Source organism: Scylla paramamosain, chromosome 20, assembly GCF_035594125.1.
Source record: "Scylla paramamosain isolate STU-SP2022 chromosome 20, ASM3559412v1, whole genome shotgun sequence".
Classification (NCBI taxonomy): Eukaryota; Metazoa; Arthropoda; class Malacostraca; order Decapoda; family Portunidae; genus Scylla; species Scylla paramamosain.
In genome coordinates, this window is record NC_087170.1 from 4,461,727 (window position 1) to 4,478,955 (window position 17,229).

The 17,229-nt window shown below is 41.8% G+C and overlaps 1 protein-coding gene across 3 annotated transcripts in view; it reads right to left on the bottom strand.

Moving 5' to 3' along the window:
• LOC135110180 (lactosylceramide 4-alpha-galactosyltransferase-like) overlaps positions 1-13,271 on the bottom strand; it is a 100,891-nt gene extending 87,620 nt beyond the window's left edge. For 2 of the 3 annotated variants that reach the window (XM_064022198.1, XM_064022199.1), the window contains exon 1: positions 13,137-13,271. The gene's annotated coding sequence lies outside the window, so the exon portion shown is untranslated. Of the gene's footprint in view, positions 1-4,738; positions 4,878-13,136 lie in introns of those variants that run through there. The other variant, XM_064022200.1, reaches the window with a different exon arrangement.
• Positions 13,272-17,229: the final 3,958 nt, after the last annotated feature.

Genomic DNA, 17,229 nt, shown 5'->3' on the forward strand with positions numbered 1-17,229 from the left:
CTTGAACCCGTTATTTCTTGTTCTACCCTGGTTGCTGATCCCAAGAATTTTGCTTACATCTCCCTTGTTATAACCCTTATACCACTTAAAGACTTCTATCAGGTCCCCTCTTAACCTACGTCTCTCTAAAGAATGTAAATTTAACAGCTTCAACCTCGCCTCGTAAGGGATACTCCTCATCCCCTGTATCCTTTTAGTCATTCTCCTCTGTACTGATTCTAATAGACCTATATCTTTCCTGTAATGTGGGGACCAGAACTGCACCGCGTAGTCTAGATGAGGTCTGACCAGCGCCAAGTATAACTTTAATATTACTCCCGGCCTTCTACTTTTAGCACTCCTAAAAATGAATCCTAGTATCCTATTTGCCTTATTTCTGGCTTCTATGCATTGTTTCCCTAGACGGAGTTCAGAGCTAACTATAACTCCTAAATCTTTCTCGTACCCTGTACCTACCAGAGTTTGGTTGTCTAATGTGTACCTATTGTGTGGGTTTCCTCTACCTACGCTAAGCACTTTGCATTTATTTATATTAAATTGCATTTGCCATCTATCCGTCCATTCATTCATTCTATCTAAGTCTGCCTGCAAGGCGATGGCATCCGATTCTGACCTAATTAATCTACCTATCTTTGTGTCATCCGCAAATTTACTAACATCACTACTAATTCCACTATCCAAGTCATTGATATATATTAGAAATAACAATGGCCCTAATACTGATCCCTGTGGCACCCCACTAATTACATGACCCCACTCGGATTTCGAGCCGTTTATTACCACTCTGTCGCCTGTCACTAAGCCATGACCCTATCCAGCCTAACACCTTCCCATCTATCCCGTGTGTCCTAACCTTTCTCAGGAGCCTTTGATGGGGTACCTTGTCAAATGCTTTACTAAAGTCCAGATATAAGATATAACTATCACCATTATCTACTGCCTCGTACACCTTACTGTAAAAACTTAACAAGTTTGTCAGGCAAGACTTCCCCTTCGTGAAGCCATGCTGTGACTGATTTATCAAGTTATGTTTGTCTAAATGTTCCCTAATGTTCCTCACTATTATTGACTCTAACATTTTACCTACAACTGAAGTTAAGCTGAGAGGTCTATAATTAGGCGCTAAAGTTTTATCTCCTTTCTTAAAGATGGGTACTACATTAGCCTGCCTCCACATTACTGGTACCTCACCCCGACTCCAGTGATTTCCTAAAGACAGAAACTAACGGCTCACTAATAATCTTTTTACATTCCTTAAGTACTCTGGGGTATATTTCATCAGGTCCTGGTGACTTGAACTTTTTTAGCCTATCTATCTCCTGTTCCACTATCTCCCTAGTTATGGAAATATCTGTCAGCTTCTCATTCTCATCTGCTCTAAGCACCTGTTCACTATCTGGCATATCCTGTATGTTTTCCTGGGTGAAGACAGTTAAAAAATAATCATTCAGAAGTTTACTAATCTCCTCCCCAGAACTAACCAGCTCCCATCTGCTGCCTTTAATGGACCTACAGTATCCTTATTCTTCGTCCTGTATACCTGATAAAATCCCTTGGGGTCCGTCTTCGCCTGGCTGGCTACCTTTGATTCATAATTGTCCTTAGCTTTCCTCGTTAACTTCCTGACTGTTCTAACTAATTCATTATATTGTGTCCTTAAAACTTCTTCACCTACCCTTAATCTCCTATATATACTTCTCTTACGCCCTATATAACGCTTTAACCTAGCAGTCATCCATTTAGGGTCATTTTTTTGTGATCTTATTGTTCTATAGGGGATGTTTGCTAACTGACCTGTATGAACTTTATCTACGAAATATTTATACAATTCATCTACATTTACTTCACCTAGTCCCCTCATCTCGTCCCCTACCATCCTCTCCACTCCCTCATCTACTCGCCTCGACCTCAGCTCTCTCATTTCAGCATGACCTGACATTCCAACATACTCACACCTAGCTCCCCCCTTCCTCTTTCCTCCTCCCTTCCGGACACATCTTCCCTCCTCTTGTCCTACACCCTCACGCCTCACCTCACCTCTCTCATCCTGCCTTATCTCTCTGAACTCCGTCCCTGACCTGACCTCACCCTGCATCCTTTGCCAGTCCACTCCTTGGAGGTACCTTTTTAATTCTTCAAAATCTGCTCTCCTAAAGTCAGGTATTTTACTAGTGTTTTTGTTTCTAACTGTTTCTTCCCATTCTAAATTGTACCTAATTTCCCTATGGTCACTGTTACCTAACTGTCCTCCAACCTCTACCTGCGTGACTGCTTCCTCCCTGCTAGTAAGAATTAAATCTAGAATATTATTCCCCCTTGTGGGTTCTATGACTACCTGTTTTAAAAAATTATCCTGAATTACCTTAAGAAATTCCTCTGCTTCCTTGTTACCCACCATCAGACTCCAGTCGATATTCCTAAAATTAAAATCTCCTACCACACATACCTGACTGTACCTGCCTGCTCCATTTAATTCCTGCCACAGTGAGGTGTTAATTTCCTCTGTACTGGTCGGTGGTCTGTAAACTACCCTTAGTACTACTGACTGCGATCCTTCTTTAATATCTACCCATATCGACTCTGCTTTGTTATCTGTTTTAATTCTACTGTTGATACAACACTGTGATGTGTCCCTAACGTATAACGCGACGCCTCCTCCTCTCCTGTTTTCCCTATCTTTATAGAACATTGTATACCCATCTATCTTAACCTCTGGATTAAATACTTTTCCTGACATATCTAACCAAGTTTCAATTAAAGCAATGATATCAAATTTCTCAACGCTCGCTATTCCTCTAAGCAAGTCTATTTTATTCAGAATACTTCTACAGTTTGTGTAGTAAACACTTAAGCTATTTCTCACCATCCCTGAGCTAGCTACCTTTCTAGATTTAACTATTTTGCCCCTCGCCTTCTCACTACCCCTTCTTCCCTCCCGACTAACGAAAAAAGTGCTGGAGTGCAGTAACCTCCCGCTCGAGTGTTTCGGCCAAAACATGAACACCCTGGCGTGACAAATGCACTCCATCCCTGGTGTACAAGGTGTCCCTGCCATAGAAAAGGTCCCAGTTGTCGATGAACGTCCATCCATTACTCCTACAATGATTCGCGAGCCTGCGATTCACTGTAATAGCCCTGGACAGCCACTCAGCACCAACTCCCCTCCTCGGCAAGACACCACATACCACGGGGATCCCACCCTTGTCCCTAATCCTGTCCAAAGCCTGTCGAAACCTCCTGATAAGCTCCTTACTCCTGATCTTACCAAGGTCATTCCCTCCCGCACTGAGAAAAACAATGGGCTTGGTCCCATCTTTTTCCAAGCACGTGTCTAGCCTATCAGCTACCTTCCCTATCCCGGCCCCCGGCAAACACACCCTCGACCTACGCTTCCTATCCCTAGCACAGAACGCACTATCTAAGTGCCTAACCTGACTATCACCAAACACAAGCACTCTACCTTGGGGCAGGGTAACTGCATCTGCCCCCTCCTTCTTGCCTCCTCCCGCCATGTCCACCTCCTTCTCCTTCTCTTCCTCCAGCACATTGAAGGGATTCTTCGTCTCCACGCAAGGTGCCCTGAGGACCTTCACCCTCTTGGCTCCCCTGCACACAACCGACCACTGCTCCTCCGTCGCCTTACTAGGTAAGGAGACGGTGGGGCACGACCCTCCCACAGGTGCTGAGCTCCTCTCATAGAACTCAGCCTGCAGGTCTGAGATCCTCTCACGAAACTCAGCCTGCACCTCCGAGATCCTTCGATGGAACTCAGCCTCCACCTCTGACACCTTCGCAACGAAGGCCTCGAGAACAGGAGAACTAACACAACCAGACGACTCAGCAACACAAGGCGCCATGTCTACACTAGCCAGCTATATTAGCGTCAGGTCACTGCTCACTAAACACGTCCGCTCACTAGGAACCCTGACCTGAGACTGAGGAACCCTGACCTGAGACTGCCTAACTACTGCCTTTGTTTCGTCGTACATGGTGAAAACATCATAAAAGAAATCAAGCAGATTAGTTAGACAAGAACGTCTGTTTCGGAAGCCATGCTGCGAGTCATTGATTAAATCATTTTCCTTTAGAAAGTTCACTAAATTATTGCGAATTACTGTTTCCATTAGTTTATATACTACAGATGTAAGGCTGATAGGTCTGTAGTTACTTGGAAGTGAATTATCGCCTTTCTTTTCTATGGGGGTAACGTAAGCTAACTTCCAATCCTTAAGAACCTTACCGCAGTTAAATGATTTGGTGAAAAGCAATGAAAGGGGCTTACAAATTTGAAATTTAGTTTCTTTCAAGACACGTGGTGCAATACCGTCTGGGCCGGGGGCTTTGACAGTTTTCGTTTTATCAATTACTTTGATTATTTCGTTTTCATGAAAAACGCAGACACTTAAAGGGGTTATGTTGTGGAGCATAGGGAGTGGTTCGGGGATTGTATGAGTATTTTCCTCTGTAAAAATTGAAGCAAAATAATCATTCAGTGTGTCTGCAATCTGAGTTTCTTCGGTGACAAAATTGCCGTTATCTAGTGTAATTTGATTAATGTGAGATGTAATGACTTTTTTATTTCGAACGTAACCGTAAAATTCTTTGGGATTGGGTTTAGCAATGCTTGCAATATAAATTTCTAGATTTTTCTTACTCTGTCTAATGAGCTTTTTTGATTCTCGTCGAAGTCTGTCATATTCTAGTTTATTGGCCTTATTCTGAGAGGACAAATATTTACGGTAGGCACGATTTTTCTGCAGTAGTTGTGACTCAGTGTTGTTTGTCCACCATTTAGGTTTATTTCTCTTGCATGGACGTCTTTTAAAATGTACTCAAATTTCGCCCATGATTCTTCAATGTTACTTTCACCAAGTTCAGCGTTCCAATCTGCAACAGAAAGAATTGACCTGAGTCTCTCGTAGTCTCCTTTTTCATATACGAAAACTTTTTCGTTGCTAACAATGTCTTTATATGCTTGAAGGTTGATGTTAAAGGAGACAATCTTGGGGTCACTTGTACTAAATTCAGGACCAATATTAACGTTAGATATTAAGTCATCGTTTGTTGAAAGAACAAGATCTAATATGTTGTCACCTCGTGTGGGGTCCTTGAACGTGTTGCTTTAGGGAACATTCTAATAAATTATTATACAAGTCGTGACCAGAATGAGAGTTAAGTGGATTTCCCCATAAGTTAACAGGTAGATTGAAATCTCCATAGATGACTGTATCAAAAGTGTTACTTATTTCAGTAATTTGATCTTGTAAATTCTTATCGGAGGAAACATTGTGAACCTGAGGCCTATAAATAAGACCTATAGCAGTTTTCTTAGAACGAACTCTTAAATACAAGACGACTGAATCTATATTGTTAATCTTTTCGGTTTTTAGTATGGTTGGCTGAAGACTGGCTTTCACATACAGCAATACACCGCCTCCTATCCTGTCTTTTCTTTCACAGCTGAACATTTCATAGCCTGGCAAGTTGTATTCCGCAAGAAAGTCTCTGTTTGCAGAGTTCAGCCAAGATTCAGTAATTCGTTTTCTACAGCTGCCAGGGTTTTTAAATCTGAAAATTTATTTCTAAGGCTGCGAGCGTTGATTAGACAAGCTTTTATGGTGTTGCACATGGAGGTTGGGTTGCGCGAAAATAGAAACTTTATTACTAAGGAGTCTGCCAAGTCGTGCTGCTCCAATTCCATTTAGGTGTAAACCATCCGGCTGAAATAGAGAAGGTTTATTGTAAAAGTCGTCCCAAAGATTAACAAAGTCTACACCTTCCTCTGCGCAAAGAGAACGGAGACGACTGTTAGTGCTGAAGGCTCTGTTGTAGAAGACAGCCGGTGCCCTGGTCCGGGGAAGGATACCTGAAACAATAATGTTATTGGATTTAGTTTTGAAGCGCTGTATCATCCTCTTGAACTTTTCCATGAGCTCTTCAGACCTAGTGTTTTCGACATCATTTGTACCTGCATGAATAATAAAGAGGGTATTATTATTAGATCCGCAGGCTGCCTCGTCACATACTGCCGTGATGTCGTCTAAGCGTCCACCAGGCATGCATAGACGCTTACGTGTCCTACGAGCCCTGCCACAGAACTCAGAGAGCTGACCTCTGACTATTGAGTCTCCGATCAGTCTTCCTCCTCCTCCTCCTGCATCTTCCTCCTCTTCAGCTAGGATCTGGTACCTGTTGTGTGTTGAGATGGGCAAAAATTTCTTAACATTAGTGGTGGTGGCACAATTCTTGACTAAAGTGAATGGTGACTGCAAGCACAGCATGTGGCCGGGCAGGAGCCCCTGGAGTGGAGGAGGCAGGTCTGTCAGGGATGGCAGGAACAACATCTGTGGAGGTGCAACCTGTATTAGAGACAACGAACTCTTTTAGTGCTTCAAGCTGTTGCACGTTGTCCTCATACTGCCTGCACTTCTCCTCGTATTTCTCGTTGAGTCTCTCTATCTTACTCTGGAGGTGACACAACCTGCAGGCAGAAGAATTTCTAAAATACTGAGGGGACAGTAGACACCTGCCGAAATGATAATTACTCCCAGTGAGGTCTAAAGCACTGTTCAGGGGGTGCTGTGAACTTATCATTAAACCCAGCTGTGACCTCACTGAACGTTTCCCTTTGTGTCTCACAACACAAGGGGGCAGTCACAGCCTGCCCTCTAAAGACAACTCTCTTCCTCCACACAAAATTACAAGCACCTAATAACACACACACCCTTCACTCAAAAATTTTAAAATCATTACAGCGACTCCTACACCAGCCTCGGAGTCCCCATCTGGGGAGGGGACCATAAATGTCCCCAGGTCGGACTGCCTTTCTGTCGACGACCCTAAGTGTCTTGACATCCCCCTCAACTTTTTCTTCATTAACTTCTGCAACATTCGCAGTCTAAGATCTAATTTTCGATCTATAGAACACCACCTCTCCTCTTCTAAACCTCATCTTCTTTTCCTCACTGAAACTCAGGTGTCTGAGGCAACTGACAGCCCCTTTTCTGTTCCCTCCTACTTTCTCTATCCTCATTTTCGATCCAAAGCTGGATGTTGCGTTTATGTGCATAATGACTTAACCTGCTCTCGGGCCCACGCTCTTGAATCTTCCGAGTTTTCCACCACCTGGCTACGACTACAGAGTCACTCTCATACTAAATTTATCTGTGCTGTATACCTCTCACCTAACTCCTCTGACTATAAGAAATTCTATGACTACTTAACTTCCAAAGTGGAGCACATTCTGACCCTCTTCCCTTTTGCAGAGATCTCCATTCTTGGAGACTTCAATGTTCACCACCAGCTTTGGCTTTCCTCTCCCTTCACTGACCATCCTGGTGAACTAGCCTACAACTTTGCTAACACCCTACTCGTATTCCTGACCGTCTTGGAGATACGCCCAACATTCTTGACCTTTTCCTGACCTCTAATCCTTCTGCTTATGCTGTCACCCTTTCTTCTCCGTTGGGCTCCTCCGATCACAATCTCATATCTTTATCTTGTCCTATCACTCCAATCCCTCCTCAGGATCCACCTAAGCGAAGGTGCCTCTGGCGTTTTGCCTCTGCTAGTTGGGGGGACCTGAGGAGGTATTTTGCTGATTTTCCTTGGAATGACAACTGCTTCCGTGTCAGAGACCCGTCTTTGTGTGCTGAGCGCATAACAGAGGTGATAGTGTCTGGCATGGAGGCGTACATTCCTCTTTTTTTCTCGTCCTAAACCTTCTAAACCTTGGTTTAACACAGCTTGTTCTCGTCCTATACGTGATAGAGAGGTGGCCCACAAAAGGTACTTAAGCCTTCCATCACCAGAATCTCATGCACTTTATATTTCTGCCCGGAACCATGCCAAGTCTGTTCTCCAACTAGCCAAAAACTCCTTCATTAACAGAAAATGTCAAAACCTTTCAAGATCTAACTCCCCTCGTGATTTCTGGCATCTAGCCAAAAATATCTCCAATAACTTTGCTTCTTCTTCTTTCACTCCTCCATTTCAACCAGATGGCACCACTGCTATCACATCTATTTCTAAAGCTGAACCCTTCGCTCAAACTTTTGCTAAAAACTCTACCTTGGACGATTCTGGGCTTGTTCCTCCCTCTCCTCCACCCTCTGACTACTTCATGCCACGTATTAAAATTCTTTGCAATGATGTTTTCCATACCCTCGCTGGCCTAAACCCTCGGAAGGCTTATGGACCTGATGGGGTCCCTCCTATTGTTCTCCGAAACTGTGCCTCCGTGCTTGCACCTTGCCTAGTCAAACTCTTTCAGCTCTGTCTGTCAACATCTACCTTTCCTTCTTGCTGGAAGTTTGCCTACATTCAACCTGTTCCTAAAAAGGGTGACCGTTCTAATCCCACAATTTACCGTCCTATTGTTTTAATTTCCTGCTTGTCTAAAGTTTTTGAATCTATCCTCAACAGGAAGACTCTTAAACATCTATCACTTCACAACCTTCTATCTGATCGCCAGTATGGGTTCCGTCAAGGCCGCTCTACTGGTGATCTTCTGGCTTTCCTTACTGAGTCTTGGTCATCCTCTTTTAGAGACTTTGGTGAAACTTTTGCTGTTGCCTTGGACATATCAAAAGCTTTTGATAGAGTCTGGCACAAAGCTTTGATTTCCAAACTATCCTTCTACGGTTTCTATCCTTCTCTCTGTAACTTCATCTCAAGTTTCCTTTCTGATCGTTCTATTGCTGCTGTGGTAGACGGTCACTGTTCTTCTCCTAAATCTATTAACAGTGGTGTTCCTCAGGGTTCTGTCCTGTCACCCACTCTTTTTTTATTATTCATTAATGATCTTCTAAACCAAACTTCTTGTCCTATCCACTCCTACGCTGATGATACCACCCTGCACTTTTCCACGTCTTTTCATAGACGTCCAACCCTTCAGGAGGTAAACATATCACGCAGGGAAGCCACAGAACGCTTGACTTCTGATCTTTTTAAAATTTCTGATTGGGGCAGAGCAAACTTGGTATTGTTCAATGCCTAAAAACTCAATTCCTCCATCTATCAACTCGACACAACCTTCCAGACAACTATCCCCTCTTCAATGACACTCAACTGTCCCCCTCTTCTACACTGAACATCCTCGGTCTCTCCTTTACTTATAATCTGAACTGGAAACTTCACATCTCATCTCTAGCTAAAACATCTTCTATGAAGTTAGGTGTTCTGAGATGTCTCCGCCTGTTTTTCTCACCCCCCGCAGCTGCTAACTCTGTACAAGGGCCTTATCCGTCCATGTATGGAGTATGCTTCACATGTCTGGGGAGGTTCCACTCATACTGCTCTTCTAGACAGGGTGGAATCAAAAGCTTTTCGTCTCATCAACTCCTCTCCTCTAACTGACTGTCTTCAGCCTCTCTCTCACCGCCGCAATGTTGCATATTTAGCTGTCTTCTACCGCTATTTTCATGCTAACTGCTCTTCTGATCTTGCTAACTACATGCTTCCCCTCCTTCCGCGGCCTCGCTGCACAAGACTTTCTTCTTTCTCTCACCCCTATTCTGTCCACCTCTCTAACGCAAGAGTTAACCAGTATTCTCAATCATTCATTTCTTTCTCTGGTAAACTCTGGAACTCCCTGCCTGCTTCTGTATTTCCACCTTCCTATGACTTGAATTCCTTCAAGAGGGAGGTTTCAAGACATTTATTCATCAATTTTTGACCACTGCTTTGACCCTTTTATGGGACTAGCATTTCAGTGGGCATTTTTTTTTATTAGATTTTTGTTGCCCTTGGCCAGTGTCCTTCCTACATAAAAAAAAAAAAAAAAAACCTGCCACGACAGGCTTCGCATTGTCTGAGAAGAGAAGGCATGACTGATTAATCAGAGCTCTTTCGAAATTTCAGAAAAGATGTGACCAAAAATTGAGCAAATGAAAAGTTTATGCATGGAAATCAGATACTGCTATGTTGGATGCCTCCAACACTGGGAGTTAGCTCCTGCAGGGTCTTGAAAATGCCATAAAGACCAATCGCATGCCTAGAGTCTCGGACACGAGTGAGACTTTGACAACCCGGCGCTTGCAGCTATTTTCCTCACAGTTCTGTCCCATAGAGTGGAGCCGGCGTAGTCACTCTAGGCAAAGCGGGCAAGATGGGGGAACGGAAGCAGCACCCAACCTCACCTTCAGCCACGTCTGACACACCTCTGCGACCCTTGTGAGGCCTGGCCGGTGGCACCTGTCGCCAGGTGTTCTCCACCGACTCTAGCGTCTATCAGACGCACTTCCAGAGAGACCAAGAAACTGAAATGTTCCTTGTATAGTATAAGAGAAGGATGGAAAAATGATGAGAACCAGTCATTACGAAGGATAGAGATTAAAGGACCGCCATTAGCAGGGGAGAGGCGGGTGACTCATATCAACAACCGGTTCCCAGGGAGGCTAAATTAGTGTAGAGACTACCACACTTCTATAAACGGCAGCCCCCAGCTAACTAAAGCTAACTAAGGCATGGTCCAGCTAACTAGGACCTTGGAACTCCAGCCATTGTCCCGTCAAGGGATCCTCTGCCTATAGCCCAATCCACCACTGCTGCTGCCCAGTGGCTTCACCTTAACCCTGGCCTGGGGGACTTACCAGGGTAATACCTTGTCCTAGGGTGGCCTGAGACTATGCACAGCAAGGTTGTCAATTTCCCTGAGGTGAGCTATGATCACCCGCTTACCAGGAAAATATCAACTGCCTTGCAGTGACCAGGATACGAACCTGGGATATTGCGGCCACACCGCAATGTACTAACCACTATACGATCACGGCCACTGCGATGATGAACTCTTCCGTCAAACCTTTGCTAAAAACTCTACCATGGATGATTCAGGGCCTGTTCCTTCGTCTCCTTCGCCCTCTGACCATTTCATGATACCGATTAAGATCCTGTTTAACTATTTAATTCCAACTCCATTGTCTCAAGTGGGTGAGGGTAAGACTGTCTTCAACCTCTCTCTCTTTGCCACAGTGTTGCACCTATTGGTATCTTCTACCGCACTCTAACTTCTCTTCTGATCTCTCACTGCCTTGTTGCACAAAACTCTGATCCTTATTATCTCCACGTCCCTGATGCAGGAGTTAACAAGTATTCACAATTTTTCATCCCTTTCACTGAAAACACTGAAAATCCCTGTCTGTTTATGTTTTCCCTATGACTTCAACTCTTTCAAGAGAGAAGTTTCAAGACACTTCTCCAATTTTGGGCCGCAGTGTTGCACCTAGTGGTATCTTCTACCGCACTCTAACTTCTCTTCTGATCTCTCGCTGCCTTGTTGCACAAAACTCTGATCCTTATTATCTCCACGTCCCTAATGCAGGAGTTAACAAGTATTCACAATTTTTCATCCCTTTCACTGAAAACTCTGAAAATCCCTGTCTGTTTATGTTTTCCCTATGACTTCAACTCTTTCAAGAGAGAAGTTTCAAGACACTATTCCAATTTTGGATAGCCTTTTTGGTCCTTTTTCTTTAAGAACTGGCACCTCAGTGCTGGAACCTCAGTGAACCTTTTTTTATTTTTTTTTGTTTGTTTCGCTCTTAGTCAATACCCCTCCTGCATAAAAAGATAAAATAAATAAATAAATAAATAAATTGCGTCATTAAAGGAGTAGATTTTACATTAACACATATAGGTCTTCATAAGTATTCAATACACGCAAGAGCATACATCAAAAGTAGGACCCAGTGTCACAAAGAAAGTAGAAGCTTTGAAATCGGAGACCAGCAGCAGAAAATGCCCACCAGCGTTATATGCAAATCCATGACATACAGCAACAAATGTCTACCGGAGGTATATGTAAACCCATGACATACAAATGCTTTCCATTGGTATATGTAAACTTATGATATAGTAGGTACACCAGCAAGTGCCTACCGGCGGTACATGTAAGCTCATGGCATACAGCAGCAAGTGCCTACCGGCGGTATATGTAAACCCATGACATATAAAAATTTGAGATTTTATCAAATTAATCAATGAGTCTGCACCGCCATCTCAGCTAACAAAGAACTTGAAATATTATAACTGACGCAGATCATATTCAAGACAAAGTACTGAATAATTTTACAAAAGGATACCTAAAATTAGATAAATCTAAGATGAAAATAAAAACAAACCTTCACTTTCAAAGACGATGACCTAATTTTTTTCGCCCCATATTGACTGGTGCTCGAGACGTTTTAGTCTGAGTTTTAGTAAAGGAAGTGAGCAAAGTCACCCTTATATATGTACAAAAACGAATACCTACCCACCAATTGTTGTTCAATTGTTGTTCATTGCCTCAAAAACTCAATTCCTCCATCTATCAACTCGACACAACCTTCCAGACAACTATTCCCTCTTCTTCAATGACACTCAACTGCCTCCCTCTTCTACACTGAACATCCTCAGTCTGTCCTTTACATATAATCTGAACCGGAAACTTCACATCTCATCTCTAGCTAAAACAGCTTCTATGAAGTTAGGTGTTCTGAGACGTCTCCACCAGTTTTCCTCACACCTCTAGCTGCTAACTCTCTACAAGGGCCTTATCCGTCCATGTATGGAGTATGCTTCACATGTCTGGGGGGGTTCTACTCATACCGCTCTTCTAGACAGGGTGGAATGAAAAGCTTTTCGTCTCATCAACTCCTCTCCTCTGACTGTATTCAGCCTCTCTCTCATCGCCGCAATGTTGCATCTCTAGCTGTCTTCTGCCGCTATTTTCATGCTAACTGCTCTTCCGATCTTGCTATCTGCATGCCTCCCCTCCTCCCGCGGCCTCGCTGCACAAGACTTTCTTCATTCTCTCACCCCAATTCTGTCCACCTCTCTAATGCAAGAGTTAACCAGTATTCTCAATCATTCATCCCTTTTTCTGGTAAACATTGGAACTCCCTGCCTGCTTCTGTATTTCCATCTTCTTATGACTTGAATTCCTTCAAGAGGGAGGCTTCAAGATATTTATCCTTCAATTTTTGACTACCACTTTGGAGCCTTTTATGGGATTGGCATCTCAGTGGGCTTTTTCTTTTTTTTTTTTTTGTTGCCCTTGGCCAGTTTCCCTCCTACATAAGAAAAAGAAAAAGAGTGCACACACACACACACACACACACACACGACAGTTACATGCCATTATTTCCCTTCTTACATACCTCAAAAATGCGCCGCTTCAAATCCGCTCCATATTTATATTTCTACAACTAATTTTCTCTAGTCACAGTCTACTTAGTTCCGTGCGACAGCCAGTAGAACATTGGAACTTTCCGCCCTCACTCCCTGTAATCGATGCCACACTGAAATCATAAAAGATTAGATAACCACAAGAGAGAGAGAGAGAGAGAGAGAGAGAGAGAGAGAGAGAGAGAGAGAGAGAGAGAGAATGTGTGTGTGTATGTATGTACCCATTTATTGTAAGGAAGTTAGCAGATTCATTTATCGAGTTTTTATTAACTATTTTTAATTTAATAACATGTATTAAACTGACACCACAACACCGTATTCATAATGACGCCGAAGGCGTAGCGCTTAGTCCAAGTGGCCGACGGGCACTGATTCGAACTCTCCTAACAGGCAAGTTATCAAAGAAGATGGCACAGCGGCACCACTTCGAGCCGCGCCACCATGATAAGGTGACACCCTATGGTAGGTGTTGTATCAAGTTAGTAGTGTTATTTCAATCTGGTAATCGGCTTTTGTGTAACAATAACTGTGAAATTAGCATTATTTATTTATTTTTATGTAAAAGGGCCACTGGCTAAGGCAACAAAATTTCTAAGAAAAAGAAAAAGGCCCACTTAATGCCACTTCCTATAGAGATGTCAAATAGAATGATATGAAAAAAAAAAAAAGAGGATAAGTGTCTTGAAACCTCTCTCTTGAAAGAGTTCAAGTCATAGGAAGGAGGATACATACGAGTAAGAAGGATACATAAGCAGAGTTTACCAGGGAAAGGGATGAATGACAGAGAATACTGGTTAACTTTTCCATTACAGAGGTGAACAGAACAGGGATGAGAGAAAGAAAGTCTTGTGCAACGAGGTCGCGGGAGGAGGGGAGGCATGCTGTTAGCAAGATTAGAAGAGCTGTTAGCGTGAAAATAACGATAGAAGATAGCAAGAGATGCAACATTGCGGCGATGAGAAAGAGGCTGAAGACAGTCAAATAGAGGAGAGAAGTTGATAAGACGAAAAGATTTTTATTCTACCCTGTCTAAAATAGCAGTATGAGTGGAATCTCCCCCCTACATGTGAAGCGAACTCCATACATGGACGGATAAGGCTCCTGTACAGAGTTAGCAGCTAGCAGGTGAAGTGAGAAACGACTCAAAAAGACTAACTTCATAGAAGCAGTTTTAACTAGAGATGAGATGTGAAGTTTCCAGTTTAGCTTATAAGTACAAACCGAGGATGTTCAGTATAGAGGAGGGGGACAGTTGTGTCATTGAAGAAGAGGGAATATTTACCTGGAAGTTTGTGTCGAGTTGATAGTCGGAGGAACTGAGTTTTTGAGGCATTGAACAGTACTAAGTTTGCTCTTCTCCAATCAGAAATTTTAGAGAGATCGGAAGTCAGACGTTCTTTGGCTTCCCTGCGTGATCTATTTACTTTATGGAGGATTGGACGCCTACGAAAAGACGTGGAAAAGTACAGTGTATTATCATTAGCGTAGGAGTGGATACGACCAAAAGTTTGGTTAGAAGATAATTGATGAATAACAGGAAGAGAGTGGGTGACAGGACAGAACCCTGTTAATATACTTAGAAGAAGAATAGTGACCGTCTACCACAACAGCAATATAACGTTCAGTGAGAGAAACTTGAAATTAACATCAGAGAAAAGGAAATTTTAGGAGAAGAACAGTGACCGTCTACTACAGCAGTAATGAAAATCAAAGAGTAAACCTGAGTTAGAGACAGAAGGATAGAATCCATAAGAGGGTAATTTGGAAATGAAAGCTTTGTGGCAGATTCTATCAAAATTTTTTGATATGTCTAAAACAACAACAAAAGTTTTACCATAAGCCCTAAAAGAGGATGATCAAGACTCACTAAGGAAAGTCTGATTACCAGTAGAGCGACCACGGCGGAACCCATACTGGCGATCAGATCTAAAGCTGTAAAGTAATAGTAAATATCTTCCTGTTGAGGATATACTTAAAAATTTTAGAGAGACAGGAAATTAAAGCAATCAGACGGTAGTTTTAGGGATTAGAGCTGTCACCCTTTTTTTAAGGAAGACTGAATGTAGGCAAACTTTCAGCAGGAAGGAAAGGTAGTTGTTATGTACAATACCTTGGTGGAGAGAGAGAGAGAGAGAGAGAGAGAGAGAGAGAGAGAGAGAGAGAGAGAGTAAGCGAGTTATCACGCGCTGAATTTTATTGTCAATTTTGTAATTAACCCTGGTAATTACTGACCATGCAATCAATGACAAGGTTTTTCCGTAATTTTATATAACATTAGTCACTATGTCAAGAATTAATTAAGGCACATACAAGGTTCACAGTGCAATTTTTAATTCAAGGATGACATCATGACGTATTGTTGAGCAATTTCACAGATGAGCTTCAGAAGATGATTTAACATACAGTTATGTAGAGAAAAAAAAGGAGAAAGACATATATATATATATATATATATATATATATATATATATATATATATATATATATATATATATATATATATATATATATATATATATATATATATATATATATATATATACAGCTCCAGCTGTACAACCCATATATTAAAATTCATAAAATGCACTGGTTACTTATAGACTTTTCTTTTTATTGAGGGTGGAGATTGCTCTTCATTATATTGTATGGTTTCTCAAGGGCACTCCATACTATTCCTATATCCTTCTATTGATTTCTTTTTCATGGTCTGGGCTCAAACTATTTTTTTTTTTTTTTTTTTTTGTTTCCGAAACAAATACTGTATATGCCTGAACACATTCCATGACTTCATTCTCGACTTTAGTTTGTCTGGTATAAAGTTATTGAACATTTGTGTTTTCTTAATATTCATTCTCAACTCATATATATATATATATATATATATATATATATATATATATATATATATATATATATATATATATATATATATATATATATATATATATATATATATATATATATATATATATATATATATATATATATATATATATATATATATATATATATATATATATATATATATATATATATATATATATATATATATATATATATATATATATATAAACAACAGTGGCCCTAATATTGATCCCTGTGGTACCCCACTAATTATATAACCCCACTCGGATTTAGAGTTGTTTATTACAACTCTTTGTCGCCTGTCGCTTAGCCATGACCTTATCCAGCCTAACATCTCATCTATCCCGTGTGCCTTGACTTTTCTCAGGAGCCTCTGATGAGGTACCTTGTCAAGCGCTTTACTAAAGTCCAGATATAAGATGTTATAACTATCACCATTATCTACTGCCTCGTACCCTTGTTTTGAAAAAAAAAAAAAAAAATTAACAAGTTCGTCAGGCAAGACTTCCCCTTCGTGAAGCCATGCTGTGACTGATTTATCAAGTTATGTTTGTCTAAATGCTCCCTAATGTCTCTCGCTATTATTGACTCCATTATTTTACCTACAACTGAAGTTAAGCTTCAGGTAGTGCTGGGTAGGATTCGACATTTTAGGATTCGTGGATCCGAGTAATTGAGCTTGCTGGATCAGTGGGATTCTGGTCCAGATCCGAGTACCTGCAGTGCGCGCGGAGACTAGTGAGAGATAGGCATCTGCGCGGTACTTGTGTCCCGGTGGTACTCGCGTCCCAGCTGGTAATCGAATCCCAGGCCGCGGGCGGATCCCTGCCGGTACTCGGGTCCCGGAGGTAATCGAATCCCGGCTGGTAATCAAATCCCAGGCCGCTCACGGATCCCTGCCTGTACTCGGGTCCAAGCTCTCCTGTCAGTGGTTGCCTCACTCCACAGAGTTATCTCACCCTCGTATTTTACCTTCCAATGTGTTATCATTATATTTCACAAATTTATTTTTGTTATTTATTGAATAATGAATATTAATCTGTTAGTTTTATAGTTGGTGGTATTATAGGTATACTTTGTTTAGAGTATGCAATGCACATTATTCATGTTGCTATCGGACGAAATATATATTAGTACAAGTGTGGCTATCAGGAATTACAAGAGTTAAGGCCATGGATAAGACGTCTAAAACCTTTGTCT